Here is a 17,493-nt window from a genome sequence, read left to right as displayed (position 1 = left end):
TATCAATTTAAAATTTGCTGTTTAGCATTTTACATTTACAGCTGAATTTCCAACATCTATTTCTAAAATCTAGAGAATTTATCTTGAACAAGTTGATGACAATAAAATATTTTGAGCTGTATAAAATTCAGTTCTGTGTAGGATATAATGATATATGATATGACAGAAGCAGCTTTCTCATTGCAGAAAGTTGCGGTTTCAAGACAAGAATCCAGGACTTCAATATGCAATTCAGACATGCTTAAATTTCTTTTAAAAAGTTATATCGATGAAAATGCTTCCATAGTTCAAATTTTATTTAAAGAGGAGAAGTAAGTTCTTGCAGTGTCATAACCATCCTTAGCCAACTCTACCAAGGTAGATTAACTGGTCACTCACTCTAGCTTTAGAACATTGAACATTGAACATAGAACATAGAATAGTACAGCACAGTAAAGGCCCTTTGGCCCACAATGTTGTGCCGACCCTCAAACCCTGCCTCCCATATAAGCCCCCACCTTAAATTCCTCCATATACCTGTCTAGTAGTCTCTTAAACTTCACTAGTGCATCTGCCTCCACCACTGACTCAGGCAGTGCATTCCACGCACCAACCACTCTCTGAGTAAAAAACCTTCCTCTAATATCCCCCTTGAACTTCCCACCCCTTACCTTAAAGCCATGTCCTGTTGTATTGAGCAGCGGTGCCCTGGGGAAGAGGCGCTGGCTATCCACTCTATCTATTCCCCTTATTATCTTGTACACCTCTATCATGTCTCCTCTCATCCTCTTTCTCTCCTAAGAGGAAAGCCCTAGCTCCCTTAATCTCCGATCATAATGCACACTCTCAAAACCAGGCAGCATCCTGGTAAATCTCCTCTGTACCCTTTCCAATGCTTCCACATCCTTCCTATAGTGAGGTGACCAGAACTGGACACAGTACTCCAAGTGTGGCCCAACCAGAGTTTTATAGAGCTGCATCATTACATCGCGACTCTTAAACACTATCCCTCGACTTACGAAAGCTAACACCCCATTAGCTTTCTTAACTATCCTATCCACCTGTGAGGCAACTTTCAGGGATCTGTGGACATGTACCCCGAGATCCCCCTGCTCCTCCACACTACCAAGTATCCTGCCATTTACTTTGTACTCTGCCTTGGAGTTTGTCCTTCCAAAGTGTACCACCTCACACTTCTCCGGGTTGAACTCCATCTGCCACTTATCAGCCCACTTCTGCATGTGTCTCTCTGCAATCTTTGACAATCCTCTACACTATCTACAACACCACCAACCTTTGTGTCGTCTGCAAACTTGCCAACCCACTCTTTTACCCCCACATCCAGATCGTTAATAAAAATCACGAAAAGTAGAGGTCCCAAAACAGATCCTTGTGGGACACCACTAGTCACAATCTTCCAATCTGAATGTACTCCGTCCACCACGACCCTCTGCCTTCTGCAGGCAAGCCAATTCTGAATCCACCTGGCCAAACTTCCCTGGATCCCATGCCTTCTGACTTTCTGAATAAGCCTACTGTGTGGAACCTTGTCAAATGCCTTACTAAAATCCAAATAGATCACATCCACTGCACTATCCTCATCTATATGCATGGTCACCTCCTTAAAGAACTCTATCAGGCTTGTTAGACACGATCTGCCCTTCACAAAGCCATGCTGACTGCTCCTGATCAGACCATGATTCTCTAAATGCCTAGAGATCCTATCTCTAAGAATCTTTTCCAACAGCCTTCCCACCACAGACGTAAGGCTCACTTGGTCTATAATTACCCTTACTACCTTTTTTGAACAAGGGGACAACATTCGCCTCCCTCCAATTCTTCGGTACCATTCCCGTGGACAACGAGGACATAAAGATCCTAGCCAGAGGTTCAGCAATCTCTTCCTTCGCCACGTGGAGCAGCCTGGGGAATATTCCGTCAGGCCCCGGGGACTTAACCATCCTAATGTATTTTACCAACTCCAACACCTCCTCTCCCTTAATATCAACATGTTCCAGAACATCAACCTCACTCATATTGTCCTCACCATCAAGTTCCCTCTCATTGGTGAATACCGAAGAGAAGTATTCATTGAGGACCTCGCTCACTTCCACTGCTTCCAGGCACATCTCCCCACCTTTATCTCTAATCCGTCCTACCTTCACTCCTGTCATCCTTTTTTATTTCACATAATTGAAAAATGCCTTGGGGTTGTCCTTTACCTTACTCGCCAAGGCCCTCTCATGCCCCCTTCTTGCTCTTCTCAGCCCCTTCTTAAGCTCCATTCTTGCTTCCTTATATTCCTCAATAGACCCAACCGATCTTTGCTTCCTAAACCTCATGTATACTGCCTTCTTCCACCTGACTAGATTTTCCACCCCATTTGTCACCCATGGTTCCTTCACCGTACCATTCTTTATCTTCCTCACCAGGACAAATTTATCCCTAACATCCCGCAGGAGATCTCTAAACATCGACCACATATCCATAGTACATTTCCCTGCAAAAACATCATCCCAATTCAAACCCACAAGTTCTAGCCTTATAGCCTCATAATTTGCCCTTTCCCAATTAAAAATTTTCCTATCCTCTCTGATTCTATCCTTTTCCATGATAATGCTAAAGGCCAGGGAGCAGTGGCCTCTGTCCCCCAGATGCTCATCCACTGAGAGATCCGTGACCCGGTTCATTACCTAGTAGTAGGTCTAGTATGGCATTCCCCCGGTTGGCCTGTCCACATACTGTGACAGGAATCCATCCTGGACACACTTAACAAATTCTGCCCCATCTAAACCCTTGGAACTAATCAGGTGCCAATCAATATTAGGGAAGTTAAAGTCACCCATGGTAACAACCCTATTATTTTTGCACCTTTCCAAAATCTGCCTCCCAATCTGCTCCTCTGTATCTCTGCTGCTACCAGGGGGCCTATAGAATACCCCCAATAGAGTAACTGCTCCCTTCCTGTTCCTGACTTCCACCCATATTGACTCAAAAGAGGATCCTGCTACATTACCCACCCTTTCTATAGCTGTATTAGTATCCCTGACCAGTAATGCCACCCCTCTCCCCTTTTTCCGCCCTCTCTATCTCTCTTAAAGCACTGAAATCCAGTGAGTATCCATTCCTGCCCTGGTGCCAGCAAAGTCTCTGTAATGGCCACTACATCATAATTCCATGTATGTATCCAAGCTCTCAGTTCATCACCTTTGTTCCTGATGCTTCTTGCATTGAGGTACACACATTTCAGCCCTTCTACCTTAAACACAAAATAAACTGCAGGTGCTGTGATCAAAGCAACACTTTCAGTACGCTGGATGAACTCAGCAGGTCGGGCAGGATCAGTTAGAAATGATGAGTCAACGTTTCGGGCCGGAACCCTTCATCAGGACTGAAGAATGAAAGAAAGATGGGGAAGGACTGAAAAATGCTTGTAGCGTCAGTTGAAAGACCAGTAATTTGAAAGACAAAGGGGTAGGGGAGGGGAAGCACTGACGTCATAGCCCTTGAAAACAATGGGTAGTAGAAGAAGGAGGTGGAACCATAAGGGAGCTGGGGGAGGGGGTAGAATGAAATAGGGATAGAGGAAGGGAGGGGGAGGGAATTACCGGAAGTTGGAGAATTCTATGTTCATACCAAGGGGCTGGAGACTACCTAAGTGGTATATGAGATGTTGCTCCTCCAGCCTGAGTTTAGCCACATCATGGCAGTAGAGGAGGCCGCATATGGACATATCTGAATGGGAATGGGAAGCAGAGTTGAAGTGGGTGGCTACCGGGAGATCCTGTCTGTTGTGGCAGATGGAGTGGAGGTGCTCGACGAAGCGGTCCCCCAATCTGCGTCGGGTCTCACCGATGTAGAGGAGGCCACACCGGGAGCACCGGATGCAATAGATGACCCCAACAGACTCACAAGTGAAGTGTTGTCTCACCTGGAAGGACTGTTTGGGCCCTGAATGATTGCAAGAGATGAGGTTTAGGGACAGGTGTAGCACTTACACTTACAGGGATAAGTGCCGGGTGGGAGATCCGTGGGGATGGACGTACGGATAAGGGAGTCGCAGAGGGACCGATCCCTGAGGAAAACGGGGAGGGGTGGAGAGGGAAAGATGTGCTTAGTGGTGGGGTCCTGAAGGTAGCGGAAGTTGCGGAGGATAATGTGCTGGATCCGGAGGCTGGTGGGGTGGTAGGTGAGGACAAGGAGAACTCTGTCCCTTTTGTGGTTGCGTGGGGATGGGGTGAGAGCCAATGTGCGGGAAATGGAGGAGATGTGGGTGAGGGCATCCTTGATGACGGTAGAAGGGGAACCACAATCCTTAAAGAAAGAGAACATTTGAGATGTCATGGAATGGAAAACCTCATCCTCAGAGCAGATGCGGCAGAGACGGAGGAACTGGGAATAGGGAATGGCATTTTTGCATGTGGCGGGGTGGGAAGAGGTATAGTCGAGGTAGTTATGAGAGTCAGTGGGCTTGTAGAAGATGTCAGTGGACAGTCTGTCTCCAGAGATGGAGACCAAGACATTGAGAAAGGGGAGAGAAGTGTCCGAGATCGAGGAAGTGAATTTGAGGGCTGGGTGGAAGTTTGAAGTAAAGTCGATGAAATTGTTGAGCTCAGCATGGGTGCAGGAAGCAGCACCAATGTAGTCCTCAATGTACCGAAGGAAAAGTTGGGGAGCTGTACCAGAATAGGTTTGGAGCACAGACTGTTCCACATAACAACGAAGCAGCAGGCGTGACTGGGTCCCATGCGAGTTCCCATAGCTACACCCTTAGTCTGAAGAAAGGCTAGGCCTTCCGTTCCAGGACATCTCAAATGTCCTCTTTCTTTAAGAATCGTGGTTTCCCCTCTACCATCTTGCATTGAGGTACACACATTTCAGCCTTTCTACCTTACTGTCTTTACACCGTTTATTCTGCTTCTCTTTCCTCAAAGCCTCTCCGTATGCTAGATCTGGCTTTACTCCATGCACTTTTTTCACTGCTCTATTGTTCTGGGTCCCATCCCCCTTGCAAATTAGTTTAAATGCTCCCGAACCATGCTAGCAAACCTACCTGCAAGGATATTGCTCCCCCTCGAGTTCAGGTGCAACCCATCTGATCTGTACAGGTCCCACCTTCCCCAGAAGAGAACTCAATGATCCAAAAATCTAAAACCTTGCTCCTCACACCAACTCCTCAGCCACGCATTCAACTGCCATCTCCTCCAATTCTTACCATCACTATCACGCAGCACTGGCAGCGATCCTGAGAACGCCACCCTTGAGGTCCTGTTCTTCAGCCTTCTGCCTAGTTCCCGAAACTCACACTTCAGGACCTCATCCCTCTTCCTGCCTATTTCGTTGGTCCCAACATGTATCACAACTTCTGGCTGCTTTCCCTCTTGTACCAGGATGTCATGCACCCAGTCAGAGACATCCCAGACCCTGGCACCCGGGAGGCAACAAACCATGCAGGTGTCCTTCTCACGTCCACAAAATCTCCTGTCTGCTCCCCTGACTATAGAGTCTCCAATGACGACAGCTCTCCTCTTCTCTGTCCCACACTTCTGCACCACCGGGTCAGACTCAGTGCCGGAGGACCTGCCACCGTGGCTCACACCTGGTCGGTCGTCCCTGCCAACAGTATCCAGGATGGTAAACTTATTATTCAAGGGAATGGCTACAGGGGTGCTCTGCACTACCTGTCTGCTCACCTTCGCTTTCCCCCCTCTGAATGTCACCGAACTACCTGCTTCCGACCACCTAGGTGTGACTACCTCCCTGTAGCTCTCATCTATGACTGCCTCATTCTCCCTTATGAGTCAAAGGTCATCCAGCTGCTGCTCCAGATTCCTTACATGGTCTTCCAGATTGCCCAGCCGTATGCACTTCTGAGATCTTTTTGTGTTTCCAATGCAATCAATGACTGAACTTCCAAGTATTTAATTGTAAATGAAGAGCTTTGAGATATTTCAGAAAGATGGTATGAAGCAAAAAAGGCTTAAATTCACTACATTCTTATTCCATTAATGGTTGGTAAAGTCAGGACGACAGCCTCAGCAAAGTCACAAAAGTTACAGCTGGATCACTGATAATAAAGAAGTTAATCAGTTTTAATTATGCCTGTAAAGAGATAAATAAAACCCAAAACACCAATTCAGCTTCTACCTCTTTCTCGAATAGTCCTGTGGCATCTTTTATATCGATCACTGAAATCAAATGGGATTTCAATTTCAAAATGAAAGTCAGCATTTCCAAAAGCAGAGCACGCCTGCAGAAATACACTAAAATATCAGCCTGGGTTAGACGTGTGCAAGTTTCTAAAGTAGAGCTTGAAATCCTAACGTTTTGATTAAAAGTTCAACAATGGGGTGCACTTGTGAAAGCATAGATAGGCCTGTTAGTACTTAAGACACCACCATATACAGCATCTTGTTCTGGGAGACTGAAGAACCAATCTTGATAGTGTCATGATACAAGCAAAGACTTTTTATCCCGTTCAGAACATTCATGGGAAAGATGGTTCTGCCAATAAACTACATTCCTCCTGGTAGGATTGAAAGGATTTTTTTTTCTTACTTGCTTTGAGCAAAACAATGTAATTTACCAGTATATAAACATCAATTTATCATCCATTAAGCAAATCAGGTACGGGGAATTTGAATGACTGACTAATCCATCTTGTGCTTTTTCACACTGCAGATCCCATATGGGGACCTTTCTTCTTAACTGATATCCTCATGTGATCACATGACTGGGCATCTTGATGCTCTGTCAAGATCCAGCTCAAGTGTTTGCAGAGAGACAGTGGGTGTCAGCTGGAGATGTTTCCATGTGTTATATCTCCCTCGTCAACACACACAAAATGCTGGAGGAACTCAGCAGATTAGGGAGCATCCTTGGAAATGAACAAACAGTCAATGTTTCGAGCCAAGGTCCCTTGTTAGGACTGGAAAGGAAGGGGGAAGATACAGGGTAAAAAAGGTGGGGAGAGGGGAAAGAAGATAGCTGGAAGGTGATAGGTGAAGCCAGGTGGATGGGAAAGGTAAGGGGCTGGAGAGGAAGGAATCTGATAGGACAGGAGAGTGGACCATATGAGAAAGGCAAGGAGGAGTGGCACTGGGGAGGTGATATGCAGGTGAGAAAAGGTAAGGGACCAGAGTGGGGAATAGAAGGAGAGGGGAGATTGAGGGAAACATTTTTTACCAGAAGGAGAAATCGTTATTTATGCCATCAGGTTGGAGGCTAACCAGACAGAATATAAGGTAAACAACAGGAATTCTGCAGATGCTGGAAATTCAAGCAACACACATAAAAGTTGCTGGTGAACGCAGCAGGCCAGGCAGCATCTCTAGGAAGAGGTGCAGTCGACGTTTCAGGCCGAGACCCTTCGTCAGGACTAACTGAAGGAAGAGTGAGTAAGGGATTTGAAAGTTGGAGGGGGAGGGGGAGATCCAAAATGATAGGAGAAGACAGGGGGGGGAGGGATGGAGCCAAGAGCTGGACAGGTGATAGGCAAAAGGGATACGAGAGGATCATGGGACAGGAGGTCCGGGGAGAAAGACAAGGAGGTGGGGGGGGGGGGACCCAGAGGATTGGCAAGGGGTATATTCAGAGGGACAGAGGGAGAAAAAGGAGAGTGAGAGAAAGAATGTGTGTATAAAAATAAGTAACAGTTGGGGAACGAGGGGGAGGTGGGGCCTTAGCGGAAGTTAGAGAAGTCGATGTTCATGCCATCAGGTTGGAGGCTACCCAGACGGAATATAAGGTGTTGTTCCTCCAACCTGAGTGTGGCTTCATCTTTACAGTAGAGGAGGCCGTGGATAGACATATCAGAATGGGAATGGGATGTGGAATTAAAATGTGTGGCCACTGGGAGATCCTGCTTTCTCTGGCGGACAGAGCGTAGACGTTCAGCAAAGCGGTCTCCCAGTCTGCGTCGGGTCTCGCCAATATATAAAAGGCCACATCGGGAGCACCGGACGCAGTATATCACCCCAGCCGACTCACAGGTGAAGTGTTACCTCACCTGGAAGGACTGTTTGGGGCCCTGAATGGTGGTAAGGGAGGAAATGTAAGGGCATGTGTAGCACTAGTTCAGCTTACACGGATAAGTGCCAGGAGGGAGATCAGTGGGGAGGGATGGGGGGGACGAATGGACAAGGGAGTTGCGTAGGGAGCGATCCCTGCGGAATGCAGAGAGAGGGGGGGAGGGAAAGATGTGCTTAGTGGTGGGATACCGTTGGAGGTGGCGGAAGTTACGGAGAATAATATGTTGGACCCGGAGGCTGGTGGGGTGGTAGGTGAGGACCAGGGGAACCCTATTCCGAGTGGGGTGGTGGGAGGATGGAGTGAGAGCAGATGTACGTGAAATGGGGGAGATGTATTTAAGAGCAGAGTTGATAGTGGAGGAAGGGAAGCCCCTTTCTTTAAAAAAGGAAGACATCTCCCTCATCCTAGAATGAAAAGCCTCATCCTGAGAGCAGATGCGGCGGAGACGGAGGAATTGCCAGAAGAGGATGGCGTTTTTGCAAGAGACAGGGTGAGAAGAGGAATAGTCCAGATAGTTGTGAGAGTCAGTAGGCTTATAGTAGACATCAGTGGATAAGCTGTCTCCAGAGACAGAGACAGAAAGATCTAGAAAGGGAAGGGAGGTGTCGGAAATGGACCAGGTAAACTTGAGGGCAGGGTGAAAGTTGGAGGCAAAGTTAATAAAGTCAACGAGTTCTGCATGCGTGCAGGAAGCAGTGCTAATGTCATCATATAAGAATATAAGGTGTTGCTGTTCCACCGTGAAGGTGGTTTGAATTGAATTGAATAGACTTTATTTCTTACATCCTTCACATACATGAGTAAAAATCTTTATGTTACATCTCCATCTAAATGTGCAATGTGCAATGACAGTAATTTATAATAATTTATAATAAATAGAACAGTCGATGTAATATAGAGTACACTCAAATCAGAGTAGGTTCATCAGTCTGATGGCCTGGTGGAAGAAGCTGTCCCGGAGCCTGTTGGTTCTGGCTTTTATGCTGCGGTACCTCTTACCGGATGGTAGCGGCTGGAATGGATTGTAGTTGGGATGGCTTGGGTCCCCAATGATCCTACAGGCCCTTTTCACACACCTGTCCTTGTAAATATCCTGAGTCATGTGAAGTTCACAACTACAGATGCGCTGGGCTGTCCACACCATGCTCTGCAGAGTCCTGCGATTAACGGAGGCACAGTTCCCATACCAGGCAGTGATGCAGCCAGTCAGGATGCTCCCATTTGTGACTCTGTAGAAAGTTCTTAGGATTTGAGGATTTGGGGGCCCACACCAAACTACCTCAACTTCCTGAGGTGAAAGAGGCGCTGTTGTGCCTTTTTCATCACACAACTGGTGTGTACAGACCACGTGAGGTCCTTGGGGATATGGATGCTGAGGAACTTGAAGCTGTCTGCCCTCTCAACCCCAGATCCATTGATATCAATAGGGGTTAGCCCGTCTCCATTCCTCCTGTGGCCCACAACCAGCTCCTTCGTTTTTGCGACATTGAGGGAGAGGTTGTTTTCTTGACACCACTGTGTCAGAGAGATGACTTCTTCCCTGTAGGCTGCCTCATTATTGTTTGAGATTAGGCCAATGAATGTAGTGTTGTTGGCAAATTTAATTAGAGTATTGGAGCTGTGGGTGGTGATACAGTCATGGGTATAGAGGGAGTAAAGGAGGGGAATCAGTATGCAGCCCTCAGGGGCTCCTGTATTGAGAGTCAGAGGGTTGGAGGTGAGGGAGCCCACTCTTACAATCTGCTGGCAATCTGACAGGAAGTCCAGGATAGATAGATAGATAGATAGATAGATAGATAGATAGATAGATAGGTAGATACTTTATTGATCCCGAGGGAAATTGGGTTTCGTTACAGCTGCACCAACCAAGAATAGTGCAAAAATATAGCAATACAAAAACCACAAACAATCAAACAACAATATGCAAACTATGCAATATGGAAATAAGTCCAGGACCAGCCTATTGGCTCAGGGTGTCTGCCCCTCCACGGGAGGAGCTGCAAAGTTCGATGGCCACAGGCAGGAACAACATCCCGTGACGCCCAGTGTTGTATCTCGGTGGAATATGGCCGGAGTCCAACAGCAAAAAGTTCAATATCCGGTCTACAAACACATTCCTCGATCATAATATGACCAGGATTGCACCATCCGTTGTAAACCAGAACAGCAAGCCCCCAACTCCTTCACGCTTACCGCTCTCAGTGCACTTCCGGTCAGCCCGAACGGTCTGGAAGCCATCCATGGAAAAGTTTTGATCGGGTATGTCCGGATGGATCCAGATGCACAAGGCAGGGTCAAGGCCAAGGTCTCTGATCTTCTTGTTGAGCCTTGTTTCATTATGGTACTGACATGTCATAACGAGAATAGGAATCGGAATTAAAATGTTTGGCTACCCGAAAGCTCTGCTTTTGGCAGATGGAACGGAGATGCTTGACGAATTGGTCCCCCAGTTTATGACAGGTTTCACCAACACCAAGAAGGCCACATTAAGAACACCGGACATGATAGACCACACCAGCAGATTTGCAGGTGAAGGTGTTGCCCCACCTGGAAGGACTGTTTGGAGCCCTGAATGGAAGTGAGGGAGGAAGTGAATGGACAGGTATAGCATATATCACCATATACAATATTAATTTTCTTGTGAGCATGCTCACGAAAACTGTAGAATAATAATATAACAGAATCAATGAAAGACTGCCCAACTGGGGTGTTCAATCAAAGTGCAGAAGACAACAAACTGTGCAGATAGAAAAGAACCAATAATAAATAAATAAATAAACAATAGGTATCGAGAACATGAGATGAAGAGTCCTTGAAAGAGAGTTAGTTGTTTGTGGAAACATTTCAATAATGGGGCAAGTGAATTTGAGTGATGTTATCTCCTTCTGTTGGACAGCCTGATGATTGAGGAGTAATAACTGTTCCTGAACTTGGTAGTGTGAGTCCTGATGCTCTTCTGTCTTCTTCCTGATGTCAGCAATGAAAACAGAGCGTATCCTGGGTGGTTGGGATCCCTGATGATGGATGTTACTTTCCTGTGACAACATTTCATGTAGATGTGCTCAATGGTTGGGAGAGCATTACTTGTGATGGACTGGGGTGTAAACACGAGGATTTTCCATTCAGGGCATTTGTGTTTCCATAAGCCGGGAAGATGTGGAATCGATATGGGTAGAGCTGCATAACACTAAGGGGCAGAAAACGCTGGTGGGAGTTGTGTACAGGCCACCTAACAGTAGTAGTGAGGTCGGAGATGGTATTAAACAGGAAATTAGAAATGTGTGCAATAAAGGAACAGCAGTTATAATGGGTGACTTCAATCTACATGTAGATTGGGTGAACCAAATTGGTAAAGATGCTGAGGAAGAGGATTTCTTGGAATGTATGCAGGATGGTTTTTTGAACCAACATGTCGAGGAACCAACTAGAGAGCAGGCTGTTCCAGACTGGGTTTTGAGCAATGAGGAAGGGTTAATTAGCAATCTTGTCGTGAGAGGCTCCTTGGGTAAGAATGACCATAATATGGTGGAATTCTTCATTAAGATGGAGAGTGACATAGTTAATTCAGAAACAAAGGTTCTGAACTTAAAGAGGGGTAACTTTGAAGGTATGAGTCGCGAATTAGCTAAGATAGACTGGCAAATGACACTTAAAGGATTGACGGTGGATATGCAATGGCAAGCATTTAAAGATTGCATGGATGAACTACAACAATTGTTCATCCCAGTTTGGCAAAAGAATAAATCAAGGAAGGTAGTGCACCCGTGGCTGACAAGAGAAATTAGGGATAGTATCAATTCCAAAGAAGAAGCATACAAATTAGCCAGAAAAAGTGGCTCACCTGAGGACTGGGAGAAATTCAGAGTTCAGCAGAGGAGGACAAAGGGCTTAATTAGGAAGGGGAAAAAAGATTATGAGAGAAAACTGGCAGGGAACATAAAAACTGACTGTAAAAGCTTTTATAGATATGTAAAAAGGAAAAGACTGGTAAAGACAAATGTAGGTCCCCTGCAGACAGAAACAGGTGAATTGATTATGGGGAGCAAGGACATGGCAGACCAATTAAATAATTACTTTGGTTCTGTCTTCACTGAGGACATAAATAATCTTCCAGAAATAGTAGGGGACAGAGGGTCCAGTGAGATGGAGGAACTGAGCGAAATACATGTTAGTAGGGAAGTGGTGTTAGGTAAATTGAAGGGATTAAAGGCAGATAAATCCCCAGGGCCAGATGGTCTGCATCCTAGAGTGCTTAAGGAAGTAGCCCAAGAAATAGTGGATGCATTAGTGATAATTTTTCAAAACTCGTTAGATTCTGGACTAGTTCCTGAGGATTGGAGGGTGGCTAATGTAACTCCACTTTTTGAAAAAGGAGGGAGAGAGAAACCGGGGAATTATAGACCGGTTAGCCTAACGTCGGTGGTGGGGAAACTGCTGGAGTCAGTTATCAAAGATGTGATAACAGCACATTTGGAAAGCGGTGAAATCATCGGACAAAGTCAGCATGGATTTGTGAAAGGAAAATCATGTCTGATGAATCTCATAGAATTTTTTGAGGATGTAACTAGTAGAGTGGATAGGGGAGAACCAGTGGATGTGGTATATTTGGATTTTCAAAAGGCTTTTGACAAGGTCCCACACAGGAGATTAGTGTGCAAACTTAAAGCACACGGTCTTGGGGGTAAGGTATTGATGTGGATAGAGAACTGGTTAGCAGACAGGAAGCAAAGAGTGGGAATAAACGGGACCTTTTCAGAATGGCAGGCGGTGACTAGTGGGGTACCACAAGGCTCAGTGCTAGGACCCCAGTTGTTTACAATATATATTAATGACTTGGATGAGGGAATTAAATGCAGCATCTCCAAATTTGCGGATGACACGAAACTGGGCGGCAGTGTTAGCTGTGAGGAGGATGCTAAGAGGACGCAGGGTGACTTGGATAGGTTGGGTGAGTGGGCAAATTCATGGAAGATGCAATTTAATGTGGATAAATGTGAAGTTATCCACTTTGGTGGCAAAAATAGGAAAACAGATTATTATCTGAATGGTCGCCGATTAGGAAAAGGGGAGGTGCAACGAGACCTGGGTGTCATTATACACCAGTCATTGAAAGTGGGCATGCAGGTACAGCAGGCGGTGAAAAAGGCGAATGGTATGCTGGCATTTATAGCGAGAGGATTTGAGTACAGGAGCAGGGAGGTACTACTGCAGTTGTACAAGGCCTTGGTGAGACCACACCTGGAGTATTGTGTGCAGTTTTGGTCCCCTAATCTGAGGAAAGACATCCTTGCCATAGAGGGAGTACAAAGAAGGTTCACCAGATTGATTCCTGGGATGGCAGGACTTTCATATGAAGAAAGACTGGATGAACTAGGCTTGTACTCGTTGGAATTTAGAAGATTGAGGGGGGATCTGATTGAAACGTATAAAATCCTAAAGGGATTGGACAGGCTAGATGCAGGAAGATTGTTCCCTAAGTTGGGGAAGTCCAGAACGAGGGGTCACAGTTTGAGGATAAAGGGGAAGCCTTTTAGGACTGAGATTAGGAAAAACTTCTTCACACAGAGAGTGGTGAATCTGTGGAATTCTCTGCCACAGGAAACAGTTGAGGCCGGTTCATTGGCTATATTTAAGAGGGAGTTAGATATGGCCCTTGTGGCTACGGGGATCAGGGGGTATGGAGGGAAGGCTGGTGCAGGGTTCTGAGTTGGATGATCAGCCATGATCATAATAAATGGCGGTGCAGGCTCGAAGGGCCAAATGGCCTACTCCTGCACCTATTTTCTATGTTTCTATGTTTCTATACCTGGCTGTGATGCAGCCAGACAATACACTTTCCACTGCACATCTATAGAAGTTTATCAAAGTTTTAGATGACATGCCAAATCTCCACAAGTTCCTAAGGAAGTAGAGATGCTGCCATGTTTTCTTCATATTGCACTTACATGCTGGGCCCAAGACAGGTCCTCTGCAAATAATAACACTGAAGAATTTATAGTTGCTAACCCTCTTCACCTCTGGTTCTCCAATGAACATCTGGTTTCCTTTTCCTAAAGTCTATAACCAGCTTCTTAGTCTTGCTGACAAAATATACAAGGTAATCTTAACCCTTAACTGCACATGCTAATGGTATTCCTTGCAAAATGTCCCATCACAATCCTATCACCCTCAGAAACGAAAATATATATCTGAAAGCAATTCGGATCAAGCAGTCATCATCACAACTGAAGTAATTGCAGCACAATCTCAGGGGCCAACAGAAAATGATACATGGAATCTTAACCTAAAGCTGCACCGCACGTTACACTTCAGCTGTGAAGTCATTGAAATGACTGACTAATGGTTACACAATATTTATTGCATTACATTATTGAAAAGCACCAGAACGGGTTGAATTTTACAGTTTCTTGATCAAGAAAACTTCTTCTCTGATCATAGAGAATTAGATAGTGGTTTAAAGAATGCCAGGGGAGTAGTTCCGCAGGATGGTGTACTAGATAACCTCAATGTGTAATTTTGGTCATAAGGGTCATTAGAGGGATCCAAATGAAAGAATTACTTGTAGCAGCCTGAACCATATCTGGGATACCATGGGGCTCAGCCTTTCTGGAACGGAAAGAAATTTATGCAATGACACTCTCTGGTTCAAAGTCTTTCTACTCTTTGGAGCCTTGGGTAAAGATAAGTACTCCTTCTTCCTCATCTTCCAGGATTAGATCTCTTTAGATCCCAGATGAATTTGAAGAACATATAATCTGCAAAATGAAGCCTTCTGGTTTAGTGAGGATAAAAGTACAGTTTAGTGAGACAGTCATAGTCCTGTCCAAAGTGCTAAATGTATAGCTTACAATAAAACTGACATTATCAGGAGCAACATTGCATCTTTCCTCGGCATCTGTCTTTGACTGTGGTAAGGGTGTCATTAACTACTGAGGCAAAAAGTAATTTTTGCCTCCAAGGCTGCCTTCACCCTCCAAAAAAAAACACAAATCATTGTCCGGAAAGTACACATTTACTGTACTAGAAGTAAGAAAAGCCTCGTAGGACAATTTTTCCTTATCATTGACCAGTAGCACAAGAAGAATATAAATTCCATTACCACAAAGTAAACCCTACCTCTTTATTTATCAGCCTAATAGATCATCTTGGTGCCATTAGCCTCCCTGAACCACTAAGAATGCATTATATAGTGACACATGATAGATATATAATGCTGTTGTTGTTATTATCATGTAATGGGAAAGGAGATTAAAAACAGCAACACTGCTGAACAATGGACCAATATCCTATTTAATAGATCTGTGGATCACAAATTGTATGCTTCTGCAAATGATTCCTGCATTTCACCTGGATGGAGATGGATGCATAAAAACTATGTATGGAAGTTAAATGTCACAACCACCACTATAAAATGAAGCCTGCAGCTCCTGTTATTGCTAGGTGGGTGTGCCAAGGTCTATAGATGCATATGATACATAATGACAGTGCAGGAAGTATAGCTTTAGTTTTATCTGATCTATCTGATGTTTTCTTTAATTGTCTGCCACTTCAAGCATTGATGATTGAGCTCAGGGTGCTTATCAAGTGAGCCCCTTACTTGGTTCAAAGAGTTACCATTTTGTATTGAAAGAAAGTACGGAGAATTCCAGTTACCTGGGACACATCAGGACCAATACATTTTGGCCCAATTAGCAACTGCCCAATTAGCTGCTGTTTCAAGGAAATAGTTAAAAAGGTATAAAAAAGGCAAACTAAGGTTTAACCAAGTAACAAATCTATCTAAATGAAATATATAACAAATTATAACCCTACTAATACCACTACAGTACTATATAACTGTGTATTAGTTCCTAACGGTTATCAATGGAAGAATTCACCTAGTGCATGCAATGAATAAAGTCTGCACAAACACCTAGCGCAGATAATGGACTGCCTTCATACAATGATTTAGACAATTGCATCCCACAAATCTTCATTTTCATTGCAACATTCAAAATGATTGACGATACCTTCAAATTATTCACAATTCCCAACTTGTTGAAGCAAGGAAATTGTTTCATTTTCACTCCCTGCCATTTCTGGCATCTCAAAGTCTGATTGTTTGAAACTGCAGTGAGCAGAACAGTTCCATTTTGCCTTACCACTTATTTCTCACCAACAAACAGTGACAAAAGTCACTGCTTTTTGAACACCAACACACACAACTGGCACTATTTAGCAAATGATTGTTCTAAGTTTGTTGTAGTGTCTAACAGCCACACAAACGCACGTAACTGACACAATTTAAAAACTGTTTGGCAACAGTCTCCTGCCCCAATAAAGTGGCATAGTGTTTTCAAATAAATGAAGGGAATCCCAGCTATTTTGTTTGACTTAGTTTTTGTTCTTTAAGAGTTATCCCAAATAAACAGCTGCCCCGATTAACCGATGGCCCAATTAACTGGAATTCACTGTATATTAAACAAATCCAAAAATGAGCCATGGAGCCTCCTATCTTCATCACACAGCTTTTGAAGGACAGCTTCAAAGATGCACCATGAAGAAATGCATCATGTTCATAGGATAAAACAATAAGAATGTTAGGAAATAATGAAAAACAATCTTTCAAAGATTAAGAGTCAAAATATTTCTACAAATTCAATAAAGGGGAATGATACTGCTGCTGAAAAGATTCACCCAAGCAACCAAATGGAAAGATTCGAGGAGAAATAATAATAACTGATGACTCACAGTGATGAAGTTTTGCAATGATATGGAGCATCTATTGTGTCACATGGGCTGACACAAATCAGTCGAATACAATATCCAGCCCTGAACCAAATGCAGGAAACATGTCAGGAGAGATTTAACAGATGGTTTGATAAAATGTTAACAAGATACATCTAAAATCCTTTTTCACAGCCACTATCCTGTTGCATTTTTGCTGTTTCTTAAAAATACCCTAAGCTGATTGTAGTTATTTTTAGCTCAGTGCTACGTACTTTGATTTAATTAATATTTTCCAGGTTAAAGCTCAGTGAAGGATATTAAACTGCTCTATATTGAAGACGGCTTTATTTAGTAGTAGACTTGTTTTAGCAAGACCTCGCAGGTTATAGAAACTAATTTCCAGAGTCTTATGTTAGTAAATTTTATTCACATTTCCTTAGAAAACCTTTCTTCAGTAATTATGTAATAGTTGTGATGGATAAACGATCATTAAACGCAATAGACTTTATCAATCACAGAGTTGAGACACTTATGGTAAAAATTACTTTGTGCAGCAAAATTCAAGTATGCAGTCCCTGAACTGCAAGAAAGCAAAATCGCATTTCCATATACGTCATATTGAAACTGAATAATATCAAGAATTTAAACTTTTTCAGAACTGTGTTTGTGCTTAGGACATGACAAATTGAAAGGATTTAATCTTAAATCAGTCTAACTAATTATCATAGGTATATGCCCAGGGTGTCACTGAAAGATGTTGCATTATTGTGTGGT

Source organism: Mobula hypostoma, chromosome 6, assembly GCF_963921235.1.
Source record: "Mobula hypostoma chromosome 6, sMobHyp1.1, whole genome shotgun sequence".
Taxonomy (NCBI): Eukaryota; Metazoa; Chordata; class Chondrichthyes; order Myliobatiformes; family Myliobatidae; genus Mobula; species Mobula hypostoma.
Note: the sequence above shows the minus strand (reverse complement) of the source record.